This window comes from Bicyclus anynana, chromosome Z (genome assembly GCF_947172395.1).
Source record: "Bicyclus anynana chromosome Z, ilBicAnyn1.1, whole genome shotgun sequence".
NCBI classification, from domain to species: domain Eukaryota; kingdom Metazoa; phylum Arthropoda; class Insecta; order Lepidoptera; family Nymphalidae; genus Bicyclus; species Bicyclus anynana.
Genome location: NC_069110.1, coordinates 9,273,830 through 9,291,219, shown reverse-complemented (window position 1 = coordinate 9,291,219; position 17,390 = coordinate 9,273,830). Strand labels below are relative to the sequence as shown.

Below are 17,390 nucleotides of genomic sequence, written 5' to 3'. Positions count from 1 at the left end.
GTATTGTAAAAATATATGACAACAGTTAGGAAAAGTAAGAATTTCCACCTTTCCACCCCTTTCGATTTCTTCCAAATGTTATGCGCGGGGTTTCGTTCAATACTGATGCAGAATTGAGAGCTTGTTTGGGTGAATTTTTAGAGGCAAAATCCGGTGATTTATATCCGGGAAGTAATTGAAAATCTTATTGGATGTTTGTTGTTCTTAGGGAATGAATACATTATTACACTCTTGATTATTAATTTTAACGAAAGATTGACCTTTCTGTAGTAGATATTAGTGTTAAGTAATAATCTATATTTTACGAATAAAAATCAATTACTAAAATGTTTGAGTGTATACATTAGCACGGACTACCGTCTACCTACTACATTAGGTACATTCTTAACACGTTGACTATCCGGGTTATTCTTGGTCCAACATTAGTCTAACATTTTTTTTATTAACGATGTTATTTCTTGTTCTTAAATACCGCATATAAAATATTAATAAGACAAACACGGCCTCAGTGGTACGCGCAGTGGATTTACAAGACGGAGGTTTTGGGTTCGATTACCGGCTGCCGATTAAGGATTTCTTAATTGGTCCAGGTCTGGCTGGTGGAAGATCTCCGCCGTGGCAAGTTATCACCCTATTGACAAAGACGTACCGCCAAGCGATTTAGCGTTCCGGTATGATGTCGTGTAGAAACCGAAAGAGGTGTGGATTTTCATCCTCCTTCTAAAAAGTTCCGCTTCCATCTTAGATTGTATTATCAGTATAAGGTGAGATTGTACTCAACTTTGTAAAGAATATTAAAAAAAAATAATAATCCTGTAAACGTGAATTTCAAGTTTTCATTACAGCTAATGCATGGACGTCCCAGCTACATTACAAGGACGTTACAAATAAAATTTAATTATATCTTTGAGAGTAATTTGTAATATTTTTTAGTCTTATGACAACAAAATATTGTGTTGAAGTTAAACTTATTAGTGGTGTTGAAAAATAAACAAGTGAACGACGAAGTGACGTACAAGTGCGACGTATTTTAGAAGATAATGATGGAGAGGATAAATAAAATATAGATTTAAAAAACACGCGTTTTATTTTCCCTGTTTTGTTGTTCAAATGTCCGTAGAAAATCAAAACGGTATTCACACGTCCAGTCCAAGGAACGTCATTAAGTAGACATTGGCAAATGCATGAAATGTAATGCACTGACGTCACAGCCAAATTCAAAATGCATTACGTATAATGCATGGACATTGGACAGTCAACGTATTAAATTAACCCGATCTGGGAACGAAACTAAAAAGAAGAAAAAAATAATAATCTTAATCATATCAAGTATACAACGATTTTTAATATCCAAAGTATTACAGAAAAATTTACTAAAGTCTAAACTAAACTAAAGTAAAAACTTACTTAAGTCATTACAAAATAACATTTTTAATTTTTCCATTGAACTATTCAGAAAGAAGACTAAGAAGTAAACTTTTTTAAGTAGCTGCTCGATTTGAAACAAAATTAACTGGTTTACTAAACGTTATTTACTGTGTTGTTGCGTCACATCTGCGTGAAGAATATAATACCTTAAATTCTTTCAGTAATAGTAATACTTATAAATTGTACCTTTTTAGGGATCCGTAGTCCACAAGGAACCCTTACAGTCTTTCCCCTCCAACTAGTCGGGTCAAAGACTGTCCTAGGAGTGGGTACGACAATAGACCAACGGGGTGAGGATTGAACCACCACCCCTTGGTGATGAGTCCAACCACTGTTACCGTTGAGCTATTGACGATTTCTACTTATTTATTTCATAGTACCTATGAGGTATCGTTGGATAGGTCTTTGAAAGATATGAGGGTCTTCTACCAATAATTATATGATTTAGGGATCCGTTTGTATAATATTAAGCTTTTAAGAGCTATTTTTTGTTAAGAGTTAAGTGTCCCCTCCCTCTAGCGGCTAAACGGTTGTTTATGGATACGTGAAAATATTCACGATAGTAGGCTATATAATGAAATTACAAGGAAAAGTAAAACAGCTAAGTAGCAATTGCTATTTTAAAAAGTATGAGACGAATATCTTAGCATTCCATGGATTCACCGTGCGGGTGCCGGGTCCATCGCGTGGTAGAGAGAAAAACTCCGAGCAGAGTCCCGAACTTGTGACTACAGGATGTAGGGTTAAGGAATTTCTTGACAATTGATCAACACTCCCCGTTCTCTGCTCGTGTTGTTCTCTCTGTCTAGCCAAATTTGATAATATCCTATTAGAGCAGCCTTGTATACTCGTTCTAATATATAGATATAATATATAGATATGATATATAGATAAAAGTCGATCTTAAAAAACGTAATTGGAAATCGAAAATTGCATACTAATTTCGTGGTTAATTAAAAAAATAAAGTTGTTAGTAAGATAGGTGGTATAGGTGGTTTCCTCGCGATGTTTTTCCTTCACCGTTTTGAGACACGTGATATTTTAATTTCTTAAAATGCACACAACTGAAAAGTTAGAGGTGCATGCGCCGGACCGCATTCGAACCCAACCCCTTTGGAATCTGAGGCAGAGGTCATATCCACAAGCTTATTTCCTGAATGTAACTGTTTTAGCGGGTCGAATGTGTAGTCTTTAGGGGTATCGCTTATTATTTGAATTTTCAAACGATCGTCAGTCAGTCCTACAGAAACAGAATCGACACGTGTGAAACTGCAGGGAAAGGCTAGTGTATCACAAAATTACTCTATTTGACGTCTCGATACATGAAAGATATCATTACGTTGAGTAACGGCTGTAACCAATTGGTGCCAACGGACAAAATGGCGCTTATAGTAGTTCTACTTTTTCCATAAACATTGTATTTCATATAGATTCATTTTTAATTAACCGACTTCCAAAAAGGAGGAGGTTCTACGTTCGGCTGTATGTATGTTTTTTATGTATGTCCAGTGATAATTCCGTCATTTATGGACCGATTTTGAAAATTCTGTTTTTGTTGTTCATGTCAGCATCTCATGATGGCATCCTGTTGAAATCGAGGGGAACTTACGAAAATCGTAGATATAGTTAGTGCGTTTGTTAGTGTTTCCATAAGGTATTTTTAAACCCTACAAAACTGGAGTTGGTCTGGTTGGAGTTGAAACACAGACTATCGAACTCGTCAACGATTTACAGCAGTTACCTTTTGTTTGAGCTTGATTAATTTGTATTGATAAGAACTTTCCACCTAGATGGGTTGTGACTGTATTAAGGGTCTGGTGATGAAGACGACGGACAGTTAAGAGAACTCCTCAACGGTTCACAGTAGCTACCTTGTGTTTGACTTGATAATTTTGTATTGATGAGGACTTTCCACCTAGATGGGTTGTGACTGTATTAGGGGTCTGGTGATGAAGATGAAGGAGAGTTCAGAAGGTAGCACATATGTAAAATGTTATTTATTCCCTTTTAGTTTAGGTTAAGTTTTGAATTGGAAGTCAGTTGATTTTTTTTTGTGCAATAAAGTATTTCTTCTTCTTCTTCGTCATATTGTTTAATAATAACCTATTGCTATTTGTATTCAATAATATACTATGCACAAAAATTAAGGGAGCAGAAAAAAAATCCAAATTTTTGGGGGATTTTCAACAGGCTGTAACTTATACAAAAATGGTCGTACAGCAAAAAAATAAAAAGCAAATTGTAGCTCTAAGTGTTTAGTTTTTGGATCTGAGTTTGAAAATTTTTTTTTGAAAATATTTTTCGAGTAATCATAAGAAAACCACCGAAAAAAAAATTTTCGAAATTTTTTTGGTTTTTTTTTTAATCTACGGACGTGGAAAAATTTTTTTCGACTCAACCTCCATATGGACCGAATAGCTTGTTTATTCAGATTTAATTTCGTTTTTTTTAAATCTCGATACGAGCATTTCTCGCTGAGATATCGATGTTTGAATGGAAAAAGATCATTTTGTCTTTGATTACCAATATCTCAGCAACCAATGATCGCACAGAAATTTTGAGGTTGGTTTCAAAAACTTAATTAAACTTTCTACAAGGATTGGCAATTGAATTTTGAAAAAAAAATTTTTTTTCAATCATTACATGAATTTGAAAAAGCATCCAAAAAAAGGGCTTTTTGTCGTTTTTTGGAAAATCAAGCACCCAATCAAAAATATTGCGGAAACCACTGACGTTAAGTGTGCCTTTTACTGTTCAATATACCCACAAAAACCCTACAAAGTTTCAATTCAATCCAGCCAACCGTTTTTTTTTCCCACTTGATCGAATTTTTGAAAAAATTAAAGGAGCAAGAATTTCGCTCTGAAAATGTCATAATTTACGATTTTGTGCTTGCGCACGTGTATGTGTGTGTTCCACAGTATTTTGTGACTCCAAACTCACTCTCCGAAGATGTATGTGTGTGTGTGTGTGTGTGTGGAAGTGACCACAGGGTCTCAATCTCTGATAAAACCACACACATACACGTGCGCAAGCACAAAAGCTGAATAAACAAGCTATCCGGTCCATATGGAGGTTGAGTCGAAAAAAATTTTTCCACGTCCGTAGATTAAAAAAAAAACCAAAAAAATTTCGAAAATTTTTTTTTCGGTGGTTTTCTTATGATTACTCGAAAAATATTTTCAAAAAAAAATTTTCAAACTCAGATCCAAAAACTAAACACTTAGAGCTACAATTTGCTTTTTATTTTTTTGCTGTACGACCATTTTTGTATAAGTTACAGCCTGTTGAAAATCCCCCAAAAATTTGGATTTTTTTTCTGCTCCCTTAATTTTTGTGCATAGTATATATGATTTGGTAAGCTTCTAATTATACCTATTTTAATTATTTTTTTAATTAAATTTATAATTATATTAGATTTAATTTACTGCATTAATAGTCGTCGGCTAGTTAGCACAGTGAGAAGACTTAAACGGACCAAACCATTTGAGTTAGTGTTTAGTGATTTGTGATAGTGTAGTTTTAAGTGCTACATGGAAGATCACGTGAACAAAGTGATCTAAAATAAAAGTGAAATACTAAGATTAAGTTATTAGACATTAGCTTAATATATGAATAATATATTATAAGTTTAGATTAAAGTTAAATTACTAATTATTCACATTAAGTAGGCTAGATCGTATTTTTATGAAGTACCAAATTGGTACTTTACAACAAAGAAAAATAAAGTAACGTATATGATATGAAGTCACAAAAAGTGAACAGACACTTTCTGCCATCTGGGTAAGAGAAGGCAGCCAAGGACCATACACACAAATACTCGTATGTAACAATAAAAGGACAAGAAGATGTCATGCCACGCCAGAGAAGGTTCTACTTAATACGATGAGCGTATCTAGAAAAGGATTAAGAGAATTTAACGACTAACAACAAGTGTTTTAAAATATTATGGCATGATTGAAATTAATGATTTTCTATGCTTCTATAAATTATTCTAGAAAGTAAAAAAAATCAAATAAAAGCTTTAATAACTTCCAAAAAGTTATCATTTTCCGTTTGGAAAAAATATGAGATTTAAATTACAGGTTAGGTAAATGACGGTTTTGTTCAGAAACAAACTTGTCGAATTATTATTGATAACGAGTCCCGAGTCAGGCCTACAAAAATATGTTATTGAGTTTTAAGCTTTTATCGCGGGGTTTTAGCGCGGCGACCGAATCAAAAAATTCCGTAACGAAAATAAACCTAACACCTAACACCCAAGCCGACAATTAAGTGCCACACGTATTTTTTAATTTTAAGAAATCCTTAGTAGCAGCATAAATTAATTCAACGGACACGTAGTACGCCCATGTCGGTAGCTGCCGATCCTACGTATTATACTCTATTCTTCCTCCGGGCGTGTTGGCATCTCAATGAACAATGCACTGAAAGTCTGCGATATCTAGACATGCCCCATTTTATGAAGGTTGAAATTTTGTCAGCTGACAATTATAGCCTAGTTGACACTTTTTAAAAGGGTCTTCAATTCATTAGCGTTCTAATGGATTGAAAAAAAAACGATTATATTTTTTTGAGCCATGAATGTATAAAAATTTCAATTAAAATATTTTTTGACAATACGAGCCAAAACGCTGTCCGGCCATGATGCTCTATATTTTAACTGTTCAATGACATCACGTTAACACTAAACTGTTAGTTAATAATTAGTTTGACATCAAGTCACATGGTGACGTCACAAAATGGACGACAGCATTTTTGACGTCAGGAAAAATTTAATAAATACATAATTTTAAATAATGTATGTACGCCCAGACACTGGAAAGCAGCACGCTAGTTTATCAGACAAATATTTTCCAGTTGTATCTGTATCGAACCCACGGCCGAGGATGCAGAGAGCAGGGTCATCACTCACTGCGCCACGCGGCTGTTAATTAATATATAAGAAGTTCCCAAGGAATCCAACAGAACACCGGCGCGCGCGTCTCAATACTCAAGGATGCATCATCAGTGCGACAACTTTTTCTCGCGCATGTGCGAAATTGCTTTATGTAACCGCGGGCCGATCCGAAAACAAGCGAGATCCATGGACTAACGTCCGTTAGGAAACTTTACTCATTCATCTTTTCCCTTAAAGAGGGGAGCGGGGGCGCTGCGCTACTCCGTTACATAACCCTGGTGGAGGGTGACGCCGATTCCTACTCGAGTCGCCCCCGCGTGCGGACCTGTTCCCGCGTCACGGTTCGCTCACACGAAATCGCACCCTCAGCGCATCGACGCCGTACGTGAGCCGCGAGCAGTGTAGCCGCGCCGCGTCTCTCTCCACATTCCCTCGGGCCACATTTTAAAACTCCGATAGCTTTGTTCCGTTGCTCCTATAAACTTTACCATTGTTACCGGTCTTCACTCTCAACCAAAGGCGGTAAGTTTTGATTTATTATATTATAATTATAACAAAAAAAATCGTTATATAACAAGTAAAAGTTTTTCGCTTCTTATGTCTTAACTTGTCATTGAATCTGCTGTGCGAAATATTTAAAATCATTAATTATTATTTTACCCATCTGTGTTTTGTATTAAAATTATTTACAAGAAATATTTTGGTAACAAAATTCAAAACTATGATTGGTAATATTTATTTATGCCACAACTCTTTTAATATAATAATTTAATACGCTTTGTAAACTGAATTTAAATTTTTATATTTATAATTTAAGTATCTGAGGTATGTTATTTTTTATTGAAAAAAGTAAATAAATTGGAAACACTGAAAGCTTGTAACAAGGTGCTTTAAGAACGTACGATATTTTAATTGCTTTAGCTTCGAGTGGTGATTACCGCTGAGGGTTAAAGCTGTGAGTAAGGTATAAATGAACGGTATTACGTGAGGTCACAGGTGTTATAATATGTTGTTGGGTCAAATGACACAAAGTACTGTAATTTAGCTCAGCATTTTATAAGGGCACATATTACAAGCGATTTGTAAAGCATTTTAATATTAAAAGTTCATTATCTTGAAGAAAGAAAATAAAATAAGTTTTGATTTTGAAAGTTGGTGATAAATTAAGAAAATTTATAGATCAATCACCTTTACTGATTAGTATTTATAGAGGAAGAAGATTAATACTTAAAAATATATTTTTTAACCTTTTATAGTTTGTGTAGTACAAATACGCGTTAGTAAAATCCCTTACCTTTGTGAAACCATAGTATTCTAGCGTCGATTAGTCTTTTGTTTTTGGACAAATAAATTATTTCAATACTACGGCAGTAACAGTTACTACAAATAAATATACTTTAAATTAAAAAAATACTACTGTTAAGTTTTTACGTCTTCAAATAAATTTCGATAGAAATAAATTAGCATTGGGGAATATTTTAATAGAATTAACAGGATATGCTATTTATTATGAAACAACAGTCTTTTTAAAACGTTTTTTTTTAAATATAAAATATTTTACTTGCCCATTGTTATGCGAAGGAAACAACTGAATTACACGCGCTGATGCCGTGGCTAGCAGCAAGTAAATTGCAATGTCATTATGCTGTAATATTACAGTAATAATCGCTTGGATTACAGTGAACATTTACATATTCAGCGTAGCAATTTCTGCTTAGGAAAACTTTACAAAATGCCTTATTTGTTAACCGTGACTTAAATATAAAATTCTCGTAGCGTGATGAGACGCTACGTAGCGCTACATCGCCTGTAGGCGTTCTCGTAGGCCTAATAAAGTACCAATCATTTTTGCACGATTTCAACATGAAGGTCGAATACCATGATTAATGTTTGAACGGAAGAGGGACTTACTTATCCCTCATTGTTGAAGAATGCTTAGCGCGGGATTTATTTTAGAAGAATTTTCGTTTCCTTTTCTGTTACTGAATGTTATTTGGACTCTTTTCGATAATTTTTGGTACTTTAGTTCCAATACTAATATTAAACATGTTTTCGCAAAATTTCGTTTTAAGAAAATGAATTCATTATTTTTTTACGCTGTATATTTTTAAATAATAATCTTATTTCTTTATATGTTAAAAAATAATAAGTTTACAATTATTTAAATAAAAAACAAAATGAAATGAAAGTCAATCGAAATAAACTGTAATAGTTGAAGAAGACGTCTTCAAATTTAGTTTTGATAAATACACACAGTCACAAATCTGGTTTTTAATAAACAGTGACTTATTTACTTAATATTTTATAAAAATAATTTTATTGTGAAGTAATTTGCATTATTTTAGCTTACAATCAATAAACTGAGTAAAAAAAATTGCATGTATACTTTTTATTAATGTTATAAACAAAATTAAAAAGTGTTAGTGTATTATTTATTATTCTTTAACTTGCCTCTACCTACTACACTAATTGCTCTTGGGGCATTAAGACGCTTAAATTTTCACTGGAAATAAATTCTCATTCAAGATTCTGAGTACCTAAGCTTCGCATTATTATAGTAGGCCGTAGGTAGCTGTAGATAAAAAGATACATTGTAGAATAAATTTGGTCACAAACGAATGAAACTTTTATGATGTTAAAGCTATGTTTTGTCACTGAAGCGTTTGCTTTTAGCTAGAACAATACATTATCATAGATAACCTTTTGTTACCGCAGTAACAGTGAGTAAAAAAGTTATATGAGCGTGATAGGATTTCAAAATGACTTACTGTTTCGAGAGCGATACGATCATATTATTTTACGTATTGTTGTTTAACCTGTAAAATAACTTCATCTAATGATTTAAATATGTTTGAAAAATAAATAAAATATTTAAAAATGTTACATTTATTTTAGAAGTTAGTCTTTGTTCATAAATTCTCGTGCCTCAGAGAGTTGGATGACTATGATCATTAGCACCTGATATTGGTTGTTAAATAACAAGTTTGTTGCCGTAAGCCCGCTTACCCGCATGGAAGCAGCGTGGTGGGTAGGAGCTTCATGTTCCATAAGGAGGGACGTCTAGGGCCTGTAGTGGGATGGCTATTAAAATAGGCTGATAATGAATCTGGGACAGATAGGAGTGAAAACGGCTGGAGGAGACCTACCCTTACAGAGGTCTATATTACAAAAATATTAACTAATATTACAAACATAAATTTTACAAAACTTACTAACAAATTGTTAACAACATTTGAAATTTGAAATGGACGTAAATAATTAAGAAATATTTAATAAAAATGGCTTTAAATAAATAAAAATAAATTAATAATGAAGATTACTATTTATTTTATTACCCCCCCTCCGTAGCTTGAACCAATACGAATCTAATCGATTAGTGACTATTTTAGTTAGATACTGATGCAGTGTGTAGTAAAATAAGTAAAATAAATATACTCTACGCTTTTAAAGCATACTATCATTAGAAGTACTATTTAATGAATACTGAAATGTTTGTATCTTAGAATGTAAAAAATAACTTGTTCTTAATATTATATTTCTCAGCTTCACTCGACCCGATTTTATATTAACATATTGTAGTATACTCCTATGCTACAGCCAATGACACAGTTTTTTAAAGTTAATAGGAATTTTTCAAAATATCACCATGGCAACCCAAACACCACCCCCGCGCGGCCATAGGTCGCCATCTTCATTTCTGTGTTTCTGTGTTCAAAGCCTAGACACGCTAATTCAAATAAAAATAATTTTAATCATACATCTGAATGAAATTGCTAGAGAGATGGCAAGATGGCAGTAGTGTGAAACAAGAAATATAACAGTGATTGTCTCGTATACTATAATAGTTTCCCTTGTATGCTAAAGATAATCTTGAAGCCTATTCTATAAGGCATAGGGACATAGGAACTTTGTGAATATGTTTCTTATGTTTCTTTTAAAAATAGTTTATATTTTCGGTAAATCAGAGATAGACCTCTTTGCTTGATGTAATGTATGTGCCACTTCTCGTTACATTTCTCGAAAAACGTTCTCAATGCATGGGCTGGTCAATGCCTTTACTGTTTCATGGTTTCATTTATCATTTTATGCATTCCCTCCGTTCTCCTTTATTTTGAAAGTGTTACAAAAAATAATATGCGATAAAGCAGAAGGCAAAGTATTTGTGCCCTATTGGCCAACTCAAGCGTGGTAACCTATCCTTAAAAAAAAAAAAAAAAAAAAAAAATACAGTAAAAGATCCTATTTATTTTGGTCCACGTATTAGTTTATTTGAAATTTCTTCTAGGGTTATCCTGGTTGCCGTGACATATTCTGGCAAGCTTTATTAAACAAATCAATGTTACCTAATTCAGTCGAGATTATGTGAGCTTCTTTAACTATTAACACGTATCAACGATGGGTGTTTTAAGGAATGGCTGGATTATTGTAAAAAAAAAAAAAAAAAACAAATTAATTATTTAGATCCTTCTATTCCATTAACATTTCAAAATTGTACCAAATATGGCACAGTTAATAGTTACACATCAGCTTTATTGTTGTTCATAGGTTTTCAATCTGTTAATGACAGAATGAAACGGTTTATAAAAGGTGTTTTCAGATTAAGACCACAAAGGTCCTAGGTATAATCTGACCTGGCCCATCATCCCAGCATCGTGCTTCATTATTTATCTGATTTTTGGCCTGGGAACACTTAAAAAAAAAAAAAAAAAAGAAGTCTTCTACTTTGCTAACCTTGGTCACCGCACTTCGAGTACAAACTTTAGCTCTTATTTAATTAACTAACATGAAAATATTTGAGAATATTGAAATAATTATAAAAATTCCAGATTTCATAAAAACTTCAAATATAAAATAATTTCAACCTTTAAAAAACGGTAGTTTTAAACTACCGTTTTTTTCAATGAAAAACCTGAAATTTGTCCCGCTAAAGATATGAAATCGTATACACAAAAAACTAGATTATTACGCACAAAAAATTAAGACTGCTTGTTTCATAGTATCAAAAATCATCATCAGAATATTTTATCCCAAAGGCTTAGCCATTGGATAAAAGACACAATTCAAAACAGTGGTGAAGATACGTCAATATTCTCTGCACATAGTAGGTACTCGACATGCGATCATTTCAGCAGCTAATAGACTTGGGGTTAATTTTGATATAATTAGGAAGACAGCGGGATGGACTCTGACATCCTCAGTCTTTGCAAAAAATTTATAATCGAGAAGTTATATCCGATCATAAACAATTTGCGTTGTCTATATTATATAACAACAATAATATGAATGGTTCATAATATACTCTGATTGTTATACTCATGTAATCCTAACGGAAATGATTAAGAATTAAAATTCTACATATGTAGTTCACATAACTTTTATTTACTCTGAACATCCTACAATATGTTAATATAAAATCGGGTCGAGTGAAGCTGAGAAATATAATTAAAGATCAAACGAACTTACCTGGAAGTGAAGTTCGATCATAATTATATGATCAGCTTCACTCGACCCGATTTATAAATAAGCACCCTCCCATATGTAGCAAATATTTATTTACTTCCCTACCCATTATGTGAACTAGTCAATATCCCTAACTCTAAACTAAATGAAGATGGCGACCTATGGCCGCGCGGGGGTGGTGTTTGGGTTGCCATGGTGATATTTTGAAAAATTCCTATTAACTTTAAAAAACTGTGTCATTGGCTGTAGCATAGGAGTATACTACAATATGTTAATATAAAATCGGGTCGAGTGAAGCTGATCATATAATTATGATCGAACTTCACTTCCAGGTAAGTTCGTTTGATCTTTAATTATAAACTTTTCTTCTTGATACCAGTCGTAGATACAGTAAAATATGTACGTAATATCTACAATCACAGCATAATTTTTGGCGTTTCCTTTCTTTCTATAAATGATTTCATAAATACAATGTAATTGTTATAGTTTACATTAAACTTGTCCGTTGTTTTAATCAACGAAAGATAATATCGTGTAGGTATAATATTAAAAAAAAATCCTTTTCAAGTGCGTTTTGCGCCAACAGCAAGTTTGCGTTATGAAATAGCCCGAAGCTGCGACACGTTTTATTATTGTGTAAGCATGAAAACGCCCAGAAACTTTTAGCCTAATGAAAATACACTCTAAGACCATGGCGCACTCTCCAGAGGAAACTTAATTGTGCTTTTCTCTATGAAAATACGTGCGCGTAAAAATAAACGTAACTTTTCTCTGTAAAACCGACATGTTTACACATATGCTCTTGAAGCTAATGTTACTTTTATGTGTCTAAATATTTTGTCAGCACGACTCGTACGTTACTTAAAACTGCAATATTGTACGTGGAAAATAATTTTGTTTTCCAATTATATTTGAAATATTTATGCTGCCTTTGACAAAGGCTTAGTATTTTGTTACTTTTTGTTACCTTGTATGAACGTTTAGGTTAAAATACACTAGCGAATGCCCGGAACTCCGTTCTTGCATTTTTTAACCGACCATTAATACAATACAACTTTCTCATATCGACGCGTATGTTTTAATGTTTGTTACCTCATAACTTCGTCATTTAGTAATCAATTTTGAAATATTTTTTTTTGTTTGAAAGAATATACTTCCAGATTTGTCTCATTTTATTTTCATGAAAATCTCTAGTAATTTTGTGTTGAATTCAAAATAACTGAAATGTGTCTTTAAACTCGGTTCCATTTTTATGTTAAAAAGATTATTTGTAACTTCTATCTTTTTTTTTTTACATGATTTGTGTTTTTTTTTTTATTGAGAAAGAATACAATAAGGAACTTAAGCTAACTTATCCTAATAACTAAAATAAATAATACTTCTATCTTGGTTTTCTAAAGAAACCGATTTCGAGCACTTCGGTTGGATATTTTCATAGTCTCTATAGGACATAAAAACAATTTTTGTGCTTTATGTAAATTGTAATACTGATATCCTACATATATTGAGATAACAGGTATGCGCTACGGTTTGAAGATCGATTAAGCTTACTCGTCTGGAACAATAAGCCCCCAACGTTAAGTTGACATCTATTTATGGATTATAGATTTATACTATAATTATAAAGTTAACTACAAAACTATTTTTTTCACTAAATGGTCTAATAAATCATCCGAGTTTGTTTGAATGCGGTTTTTTGACTTTAAAAAGACTAATCGAAAAGTCAATGCCTGTTTCTTTAAAGTAATATCAAAATGTGAAAAGTCATTTGAATTTCGAATTATTGACGACTTAAAAATGTTTTAGTTATTTTTCTTAAGAAAAATCCCTTTATTAACATTGGTATCTATATCTTTTAGAACGGAAGATAAACATAGCAATGCTGCTTCACTGCAGAAGTAATATTGAGAGTAGTACTTCCTGGACAAGCTCAGTCACAAAGTGCTCTGCTACTGAAAACATTGTATCGTAATCCATAACAACTTTACAAGTGTACTAGCAAACCCGGAAAACATTTGGTTGCCTTATTTATTACATCTTCCAATGCTCAATCATAATAAAAAAAACAAGTTTTCAAAATTAAATAAAATATATATTTAGGCCCTTAACATTTAGGGTAATATATACATACATAATTATGTAGATAGGTACATAAAATTCATCAAATCGCTCCAGCCGTTTCGGAGTAGTTAGGTAACAAACACAGGCAAACGTATTTATGTATTAGATATACTCGTACTCGTAGATCAGGAGAAACACCGATTTGTACTGTTAATTATTAGGACCTAAGATTAATTAATGTCGAATGAATCAAATATGGAAAAGAGCCTTTGCAGAATAGCCGCGACAAAATAGGTGTTACTTTGCAGGATGGCTTTGCAGGGCCAGGTAATTACTGCCCCACTTTTGAATGAGGCAACGTTTCAATGACTGGCTTTGAGTAATGTACGTACATAATTTATTCACTCACTAACGGACGCTCGTGACTTTCTCCAGATGAAATTCGATTTTCCACAAACCCCAAGGGAACTATGATTTTTTCCGCATAAAAGGTAGTCTACCTGTATCCCATTTTAATCCGTTAGACCATTCCAAAGATAAGGCGGACAGACAGACAGATGACAATTATAAAAATCACAGTGGAATACTTTAATTTTATTTATGTGTACCTCGTATAGATACGTGTTAATGGTTTGAAACTTTAACCCAAAATGAAAAGTGTTTATTTGAATTAACTAGCGGACACCCGCGACTTCGTCCGCGTGAAACTCGACGTAAACTTTTAACTACCCATACCCTAACCCTACCCTACCCTACTCTACCCCTACCCTACCATACCCTACCCCTACCCTACCCCTACCCTACCCTGCCCTATCCCTACCCTAACCTTACCCTACCCTACCCCTACCCCTACCCTACCCTACCCCTACCCTAACTCTACCCTACCCCCTACCCTATCCCTACCCTACCCCTACCCTAGCCCTACTCTACTCCTAAATTGACTACGTTTTAGTTGGAAAATAATAAAGGGCTATTTTTATGGTTTTTCCGGCAATTATTCAAATTTTCCTCGCCGTAAAAACCATCCTAGAACTTCAACGACCATTTTAAAAAAATAATTGGCCAAATTGATCCAGGCGTTGTTGAGTTATGCGCTTACCAACGCATTTTGCGATTCGTTTTTATATTGTAGATTATATTATTATTATTTAAGAAATAAACATCACAGGTTCATAGACCATTTAGCCAATAAAAACAAAAATATAACCAAACCTTGACAAATAGAGCTGCGGTGTAATAAAAAAAATATTAAACAGTAGCTTTTTGTCCATATTTTTTCATCAGACTTAAACCGAATTCTGAATTCTACATTGAACCAACTTTGTCACGCGATGCTTATGAGTGTATTTCGTTTTTCTTTTAGTTCTCTCTTAAAATAAATATTTAATACATCATATATTTAAACGATTCTTGATTATATATTTAGATGTACGTTTTGTGAGCTTGAAAATTTTGTATTCAGATAAGTTTACCATCCCAGTATGATGTCGCGTAGATACCTTTACCTTAGGGTTGATTAAACTTGTACCCTTTACAAGTGAACTCGAGACCACCTTCACCTACATCGTCACTTAACATCAGGTGAGATCGCATCCAGGGACTAACTTGTAAGTGAATAAGAATATCTAATAAAAGTGTATGATATACAGGTTTGGTACAAACATATGTGTATATTTGTGTACCAAGTTATAACAAATTGACTAAAATCAAAAAAGATGTGATATGTTTATCAACATTTTTAACAACAATTAAAAGTTATTATTATGTGCTAAATGGCTACCGATTTATACTTTCATATTTGATTGTTTGTTGATAAACCTTTCATATCGAGTTTGGCTTTAGTATAGTAACTGTTATTAGTGAACCTACTGCGTGTAAAATGCTTTTGAACGGGCGGTAACAATTGTTTTACATATCTCTACATCTGTATCTACAGGAAGGGTGAGGGGACAACAAAAGACTGCGCCTGAAAGTGGGTGGGGTCTTGAAATGGGCCCTTGGAAAACAAACAGACTTGCATACGTATCACCTTATTAATACTACGATGTGTCCGTGCTTGTTTTAGATTTGAATTAAAATTTACTTAAAGATAGATATTCTTGGAGCAATCATCACTGATTTTTTACTCGAAAATATTTTGATTTTTTGATTGCAGGTAAAAGGATAAATTTAAAACTGCCTCGTAGGTCCAGTAGTTAGCTTATGTGGCTTCAGATTGGGTTCGAAATACTGAGCTTTGTATTGTATTCTCATTAAGTTAGCCCATGACTACAATCTCACCTGATACAATCTAAGATTGCTGCGGGCGAACTTGTTAGGAGTAGGATGAAAATCCACACCCCTTTCGGTTTCTACACGATATTGTACCGGAAAGCTAAATCGCTTAGCGGTACGTCTTTGCTGATAGGGTGGTAAAGAGTCACGGTAGAAGCCTCACACCAGCCGATTTGGACCAATTAAGAAAACCGCAATCGGCCCAGCCGGGGGTCCGTCTTGTAAATCCACCGCGCAAACCACTGCAAAACAAAATAGTTCGAGCTATTAAATACTGAGTTTTTGTTTATACAAAGAAATTTTCAGTTAAAACTCATAGCCCGGAGTTAAGAATTTTTTTGGTGTTATACCCCCGTGCCTCGTAGAGCACTTTAGGTAGTCCGTCCCTATCATTATTAATAACATCTGATAGTAGTTATTAATGAATTTACCACTATCACCCGCCAACCCGCAATTGAGTAGCGTAGTGGGCAATAGGCAATTAAAAATGGCTGATTATGATCATAAAATTTGAAAATGAAATCATCTCGTCAAAGCAACCGATATGACGTTAATCGTATCGGTTTAAGCAGCTTTAACCAGTAAAGCTTTCGGGAAAACAGATTTTCGCCGACAGGCTAATTTTCACCGTAGTTTACAACGTGTGTAAAATTATACACCTGAAGCTTCACACAGAAACGAGCATTTATTAACGAATAACAAGAGAAAATCCCTGTCAAAGTGTTTTCTTACACAAGAAAATAAATTTGGCTCAACGTTTTAAGTAAGTTTTACATAATTTTCAAGTAAAACTCACACAAATATAAGTATCTATACATATAAAAGAAACTCGTGTTAGTTACTATTTATAACTCAGGAACGGCTGGACCGATTTGGCTGACATTTGTGGCTAGCCTATACTCGTTATAGGCATAGAATACTTAGGTTAGGGTTGGGTAGAGTTTTACGCGGACGAAGTTGTGGGCGTCCGGTGATTTGTAATAAACTAAAGTTTCTTAATTGCGATGTATTCGTGATGTTCGGAATAGGGACTTACTCAATACATTTGGCAATTATCAACCTATATTCGGCTCACGGCTGAGCTCGAGTCTCCTCTCAGAATGAGAGGGTTTAGGCCAATAGTCCACCACACTGGCCCAATGCGGATTGACAGACTTCACACACGCAGAAAATTCTTTGGTTGCAGTTCCTTAGGATGTTTTCCTTCACCGTTTGAGACACGTGAAATTTAATTTCTTAAAATGCACACAACTGAAAAGTTGGAGGC

At 33.7% G+C, this 17,390-nt stretch overlaps 1 protein-coding gene across 2 annotated transcripts in view; it reads left to right on the top strand.

Moving 5' to 3' along the window:
* The first annotated feature begins 6,618 nt into the window (after positions 1–6,618).
* The window catches only part of LOC112054725 (frequenin-1), a 227,718-nt gene continuing 216,946 nt past the window's right edge, over positions 6,619–17,390 (top strand). For both annotated transcript variants that reach the window (XM_052890641.1, XM_052890640.1), the window contains exon 1: positions 6,619–6,850. The gene's annotated coding sequence lies outside the window, so the exon portion shown is untranslated. The remainder of the gene's footprint in view (positions 6,851–17,390) is intronic.